Source organism: Sylvia atricapilla, chromosome W (assembly GCF_009819655.1).
Source record: "Sylvia atricapilla isolate bSylAtr1 chromosome W, bSylAtr1.pri, whole genome shotgun sequence".
Taxonomy (NCBI): domain Eukaryota; kingdom Metazoa; phylum Chordata; class Aves; order Passeriformes; family Sylviidae; genus Sylvia; species Sylvia atricapilla.
The window spans coordinates 6,575,187-6,582,023 of record NC_089173.1 but is presented as its reverse complement, the minus strand read 5'-3'; the positions used below and the strand labels follow the sequence as shown (position 1 = coordinate 6,582,023).

General features: G+C 48.5%; 1 long non-coding RNA gene across 1 annotated transcript in view; it reads right to left on the bottom strand.

Annotated features, from left to right (window-relative positions):
- Window positions 1–1,983: 1,983 nt before the first annotated feature.
- LOC136373384 (uncharacterized) overlaps window positions 1,984–6,837 on the bottom strand; it is a 455,798-nt gene continuing 450,944 nt past the window's right edge. The window contains exon 2 of the long non-coding RNA XR_010745642.1: window positions 1,984–2,311. This is a non-coding gene — a long non-coding RNA (uncharacterized lncRNA). The remainder of the gene's footprint in view (window positions 2,312–6,837) is intronic.

Sequence of the window (6,837 nt, the reverse complement as noted above, 5' to 3'; positions counted from 1 at the left end):
GTGGAGGAACCACTGAGTGATGACTCTGATGCCGATGATCACTCCGATGGCCCTTCCACATCAAGAAATTGAACATTGTTCATTTTCTTTTTTCCTTTTTTCTTTTTTAATGGTAAAAGGGTGAGATGTTGCCTCAAGTTTGCCTGTTTTTCACTTTTTGCATTTTGTTCTCACGCAGCTTCAAGTAAACTATGTATGTTTTTAGAAAATAATCTCATGTTTACATTCTTCTCCTTTGGGAGGAGAAAGATGATTGATGGTGATGTTCACCAATGAGGTCAAAGAGGTGGCCACCTGTGTAGCCAATCTTGGCCTGTCTGTAAATTTGTATATATATGGAGTCAGAAAAATAAAGTAGAGGCTTTTCCTGCTTGACCTCCTGCTGGCCTGCATGGTCCTTTCGTGCTCCTAACAGCAGCCGCACATGTGACCCTCCATCAGAGTAGACTTTCCTTTGCTAACTAGACATTGTTGAGGTAAACTTCCCTTTTTTTAACATAAGCCGGATTTAAGGAACTGATAAATCAGGAGACCTGTCAGCTTAATCAATAGACTCCAAGAACACAATGTGATCATAAATCAGATAGTCTTGAGAAAACAGGATCCAGGTGTCACGCAACACTAAAAGGTTAAAAAGTCAAAGCGAGGAAGACCCATCTTACTTCATCATTTTGAGACCCCACCCCATAAGAAGGACCACCAACTCATTTCAAAGAACAAACTACGCATGCTTAATTGCTTTTTGCCTAATTACCATACGAAGAGGGGGGTGGGATGGACCAGAGTTATGAATATGCATTTGTGTTTTGGGTATTCAATACTCTTGTGCATAAAAAGAGCCTGTGATCATCTGTAAATTGTGTGTGTGTATTTGGGAGCTATCCCACACGCTGCCCAGCGTTGTAATAAACATACACTTTCTAACTTCAAACTGTTAGAGAGTCTTTGTCCATCATAGTTGGATATCAGTATTAGATTAATAGCCATATTTTTTTAACAAATCATAGGGACTGGGAGAGGTTGGGGAAGGCGACATGTGGGTGAAAGGGATTGTGGGAAGAAGATAGCATGGATGGTTATTCACGTGGCTGCGGTCATTTTGGCTGCATGCCATGTGGTCAGGCTTGCTTATTGGGTAAGAACCCTTATTTTCAGAGCCATCAAAGCACAGATTTTTCAGATATAGTGGGTGGGAAAGAAGGGTAGAGGGAAGAATCTCTATCAGGCTGCGCAGAACTGCTAGAGATGGGGCACTGAGAGACAAGCGAGAGACCAGGGGCTCTGTGGCTTTCTGGCTGGGCTCCCTGCATTTCCAGGGTTGTCTCACACTTCTCTCTCAGCTCAGGGGCAGAGGGGATGGGAGAAAGGGGTAGGGGAACTGGTGGGGGGGGGTTACTGTCTGTTTTTTTGCATGCTCTTTATTTATTTATTTACTAATTAAAATGAACAGTGGGAGAAATTTCGGAGCTGTTTTATCACCTAATTTGACTATGTTTGCTAACAGTGTTCCAACTTTGTCCCAGTAAGAGACAGAATTTATATTCTGTTCATTAAAGTCAGGCAAAAGAGAGGACAGCCAGCGAACAAACTGTTGTAATTTTTTCTTTCAGATTTTTTTATCCCCCTTTATTTAAAGCTTGTAGCATTAGGGAATATTGGCCTTTTTCCTGCACAGAGCGTTTTGACCCCATTATGGATGTTACAACGCAGTCTGTGCAGTTTTATCTGCCCCGTTTACAACAAAATGCAAACAAAACCCAAAAGGAACAGCAACCCAGTTTAGGAAAGGATAAATTTCTCCTCTCTCCCGGTAGTGAGGTAATGAAGAAATTACATGTCCGGGGAAGCCCACAGCTTTTTAATACCACCCACATATGTGGTGTCCCTTCCCTATAGCTAGAGTTATGTGCCCCGCCACCCCACACATTCGGGGATCACCTCGGGGGGTCCCAAAAGGTACTGTTATAAATGATAAGAAGCCAATTCAAATTAACAGAATTTATTTGGCAAATTTCAAAAAAAACAATTAAAAACTCACAATAAAATTGGACAACATCGATTGAATGCTGGGTGGGCAGAGTGACAGTAACAATGGTACCATCCAACCTCAGCCACACACCACTGGGTCTCGGCGTACAGTTGTTGTACAGTTTATTTGCCCTGAGGCTAAGTCCATTGAAAGTCCAAATATTCATGTATCTCTTTACTTCCAAGTGAGGTCTTGAAAGGGGTTCCCGTAAGTATGAAAAGACGTTGATAGTCTTCCCGGATTTCGTCTTTGGGGTGCAGATTTGATCATCCTTCGGATCCCCTATCAAGATTGATATCAGATGTCAAGGAGCTGTGAAGTGGAGGCCCATCCTTGATGAATGGGCCATCTCCAGTCTGGCTATGTAATTTCTGTTGCAAATGTTGTGGTTTCACAGCTTGCACCACAGGTCTTGGAATCTCAGAGATGCCCTGGAGTAGCTTTTTAATAGACCAAATCTTTGATACATGAATTTATCCATTACATTTACCACAGTACTTACCTTCCCCTTGGAATCTCGGCTGGCAGCAGTCTGCTCTAGCATTTCCCTCATCCGGAAACCGATCTGTCTGGGTCTTCGACAGGTTGCCGGTCCCATCCCAAACCAAGGCACCATGCAAAAAATGGCAATTCCAGTTTGGGTAATTGACGATCCAAAGCTTGTAAAATCCACAGGTTTCAGTGGAAATTCAGCTGTTCACGTGGAGTCTCAGACGTCATGGGGAGGCCCCACATTGGGCACCAATCTGCCCGAGTCCCTGCACCCCTAAGGTCTGGCCCTGGCTAGCTGTGGACCTCCGGGAGGAATCTGGGCTAGGACGAAGATAAAAGACAAAAGGGGCTTTGATTCCTCGTGGGAAAATGTCCCACAGGTTTAATGTAGAACCTGCTTCTCAGAGCCCAGGAGGAAAAAGAGGGCGGGACCCCTTGTCCAAGGAGTTTTAAGCCCTAGGGAAGAGGGGAGGGTGTCTGATGACCAATGGGGGTAGACCCAGGGGGTAGGGGAGATACAGGGGGTATTAAGTGAAGGAGAGGTGCAAAGATACATGGGAAGGTATAATCAAAGAACACCCAGTGCAAAACAAACTAACTACTTAGTGCAATATAACAAAGCCAAGCTCCTTTCTGGACTGTGGTGGTCCCCATGGCAGGGCTGGGATCAGCCAGAGGGGCTCCAAAGATAGTTTCCAGCTCTTTTTGTCCTGATGTTGGATTAAAAAAACTCACCTGGGAAGACCAAGGAAGTATCTCGGGTCCAGACCCAGCATTTTTCCAAGAGCACTGAGGTAAATCATGTGCACAGCACAAACCCCACCACCTTTTAATGATCTCAATGAGGTATATATAAGTGGCAAATGCCTCGTTTGGTCCTGATTTACACAGTGGGTCAGGAAGGCACTTCTCTGGCATTTGGAAAAAAAGGGCAAAGCAGGCATTGGGAGTTTTGTAAGGCTGGAGCAGAGCCCACCCCAATTCAGTTCGGGGGAGGCCCGGCATGGATGGGGGCCAGGAGGAAAATGAGTTGGGAGCGATTTGGTTTCTTGCAGACACCCAGTCCCACTGCCCCCGCTCCGCAGCTCCCAATATGATTAGGCTTCCCAGGATTGTCGGCCCGCTCCCGCATGCCAGGAATCACTAACAGGAACCAGCTGGAGTGAGGGGGAGCCCTCAGTCCCCACCCTCCCTTCGCCATGATATTACTATCAGAAATATCAGAAGTTTCACCTCATGTTGCGGAATTTCTTAGAGAGTGAAGACATGATTTATATTTGGATTGATGAGAGTTGAGCAATTCCAGACTGGGCCCTTTGGCCCACAAGGCCTGTGGGCCTCTGGGGCCCACAGGGCCTGCAGGCCTCTGTGGCGCAGTTAAAATTTACATTAGGCCTCTGTGGCACAGTCAGAATTCACATTAAAGTGTCCCAGGGAATAGTGGGTTTCTAAATGTAGTATAGTAACATGGACAATTCAGCCACCTTAAGACTAAGATAAATAAGGCTTGTTTGCATTCTTTGTATGACCTGTCATGGTAAACTATACTGTGAAACTATAATCTGCTGTCGGGAAACTAATAAACCGGAGAACGTCATGGTAGCTGAGTTGGTTTAGACGTGTTGTTGCTCTCGTCCAACCTCCTATTATTTAGAGTCTCTTGCAACAGCCTCAAATTAAAGTTAGGTTAAATCTCTCAAATGCAAAAATCCCACACAGTTCCAGATGGGAAGTGGTTTCTTGCCTTCCCAGCAACCCAAAAAACTGAGAACCCTTTCAGCCCCGTGCACTCCGAGCTGGGGAGGGGCTGAACCTGAGAACTTTGAAGTTGTAATTGGGCTGGGATAATGCAAAGCAGTATCTGGTGCCATGGGGGAAAGGAGTAGATTTCTGCTCTGCCCGGTGGGAAATCCATGGGAATGATCCTTCCCAAAGCAGAAACATGTGTGGGAGAGCACACGGGCGACACCACCAGCTCCCACCTGGAGGCACACGGATGAACCCCTGAAAAACCCCCACACCGAGGGAGCCCCAGAGCAGCACATGGGCACAGCTGGCACTTGAGGCCACCAAGGTGCTCAGCAACAGGAGGGGAACAAGAGCTTTAAACACGGGGAGGAGGAGTTGATTAAGGAGGGCATCTTTGCATGTTCTTATTTTGTTGTCCAAACACAGATATCCCCATGGAACAAGGGAGGAAAAGGTGGATTTTGGCAGGATGCTCCCAGGACACTCAGCAAATTCAGCCTCTCACCCCTCCCTGCTCGAGCCCAGTCCTTCAAGTTCAGATCTTGTTCCAAATCCATCCAAAATCAGATGGAGTTTTGGAGCTGGGGTTTGCCCTGTCTCCATTGCTATGAGACCAGCAATCCCACAGGTATCATTGTCACTCAGCCCAAAATCTTCACAGGAAGGTTTGGATCCCCATGGCCAGGGATCATCCAACCATCCCAGCACGGCAGGCATTTTCATCTTGTCTCTCTCCTGTTTCTCCAGCTCCTTCACCTTCCCATGGCATTCCTGACCTTGCCCTTTGGCTGCTTCATGGTCTCCAGCTCTGCATCCACACCTGGCCAGGGCTGAGCTGTCCCTGTGTTATGCTGCTCTTGGGCTGGGATTCTGACTTCCCTCTCCTGTCCTTCTGCCGTGGCTGAGCCCTGGTCTATCTCTCCTCAGGTTAATTAGTGGATTAACTGCAGCTCTCCCTCCCTCTCTCCTAAATCCTTATCCTTCATCACATATCTAGGAAACAAAATAGACCAGGTATTTTTCCATGAAGGCAGACAAACTGCTCTCCTCTCAGCCAGCCTCTCCCACACCTTCCTCAGAGCCTTTCTGACTCCAGGGACACCTCTGCCTCTGCACTCCCCTTCCTGCTGTAGAGATTGCAGCAGGGATGTCCTCCTGGGGATACCTGCAGAGACATCCCAGGTCATGTTAAAGTCAGGACAAGACCCAGGCTTCTAAGATGTCACCTGGGTATCATCTTCTTTTGCCTCAGCTGCCCCTTCCCTGACTGCCTTGCCTCCTCTTCCTCTGGGACTCCTGGCCATTCCCTGTCCCTGAACTCCTCCTGCCCAGGAAGCACTGCACACTCCTGACATCCCCCTTCTACCCTCATCCACACTCTGCTCCCAAAGTGCCATCACTGTCCTGTTGTCCCTTCATTCCTTCCCACTTGTCTCCCTCAGTTCTGGGGGCAGCTCATCCCCTACTGAATATCCCCTTCCTCGGGCTCCAACACAGCTCTGCCCCAGGAATGACCCTGGGATCCAGAATCTCTCAGGCTGGTGGGATCAGTCAGAGCCATCCATCTCTCAGCACAAGAGAGGGAGGAGCAGACAAGAGCTGGGATGCACCTGAAGGTTCAAGACTCATCATATTTTCTGCTTTAATCAGCAGCTCCCAGCGCTGACTGAGGGTGAGAGAAACTCTGTCATCCCTTCTGCAGGTGGAAAACTAGAGTCTCAAAATAAAAAATTGAGCCAGCATAGAAATGCATCAGGATCCCAGGAAATACGATTTCATTGGACAGCAGTGCTAAATGGAAGGAGTAAATGCTTCTCATGGACTCCATCCAAATGCCCTTGGTGCTGAAGAGCTGTTTCAAAAAGTTGGGGACCAGTCAGATGGATGGATGGATGGATGGATGGATGGATGGATGGATGGAGTTTTTATACTGGAAGGGAGGGGAGGGCCATGCCAGTCCCCCCATTCAATAGCATGGACTGGGAAGCTCTCAGTGCTTGGACTGTGCTCCTGGTTCTTCCATGGAATCCTGCAGCTCCCACACTGCTGGACACCTCCCTGGATGCAGAACAGGTGACAGTGATGCTTTAGGGACATCAGTCCCCTTTGTCTCCTCTGAGCACCCCCATGGTCTGTGCTGGCCCAACCCCTCCCTCCTGTCCCACCTTGGGGGTTCTCCTTCTGAACTTGGAGAGTTCCAGTTCCTCCTGCCAGTGGATTATGACCACACAGATGGAGAGGGCACTGGAGCAGCAAATCCCATTAGAGGGGAAAGATCATCCCAGGAAACCTCCTCGGGAGATCAGGGCACTGGAGATCCAGGGGGAACCTACTACACCCAGGAATGGAATGGGGAGGGAAGGACCGAGGCTTTCCTACCCCACCTGGGCAAGGGGAGCCTCAGTACAACCAAGCTGTGGGGAGGCATAGGCTGGCTCCTCTCCCAGTGGGAAGCTGTGGATGCCAGGCACAGGGGTGGGATCGCTCAGCAGCTCCCCGGGGCTGCAGTGGTGGGAGCCAGCAGTGAGGGATGTTTGGGCGGCCAGCCAGCGCTGCATCAGCACCTG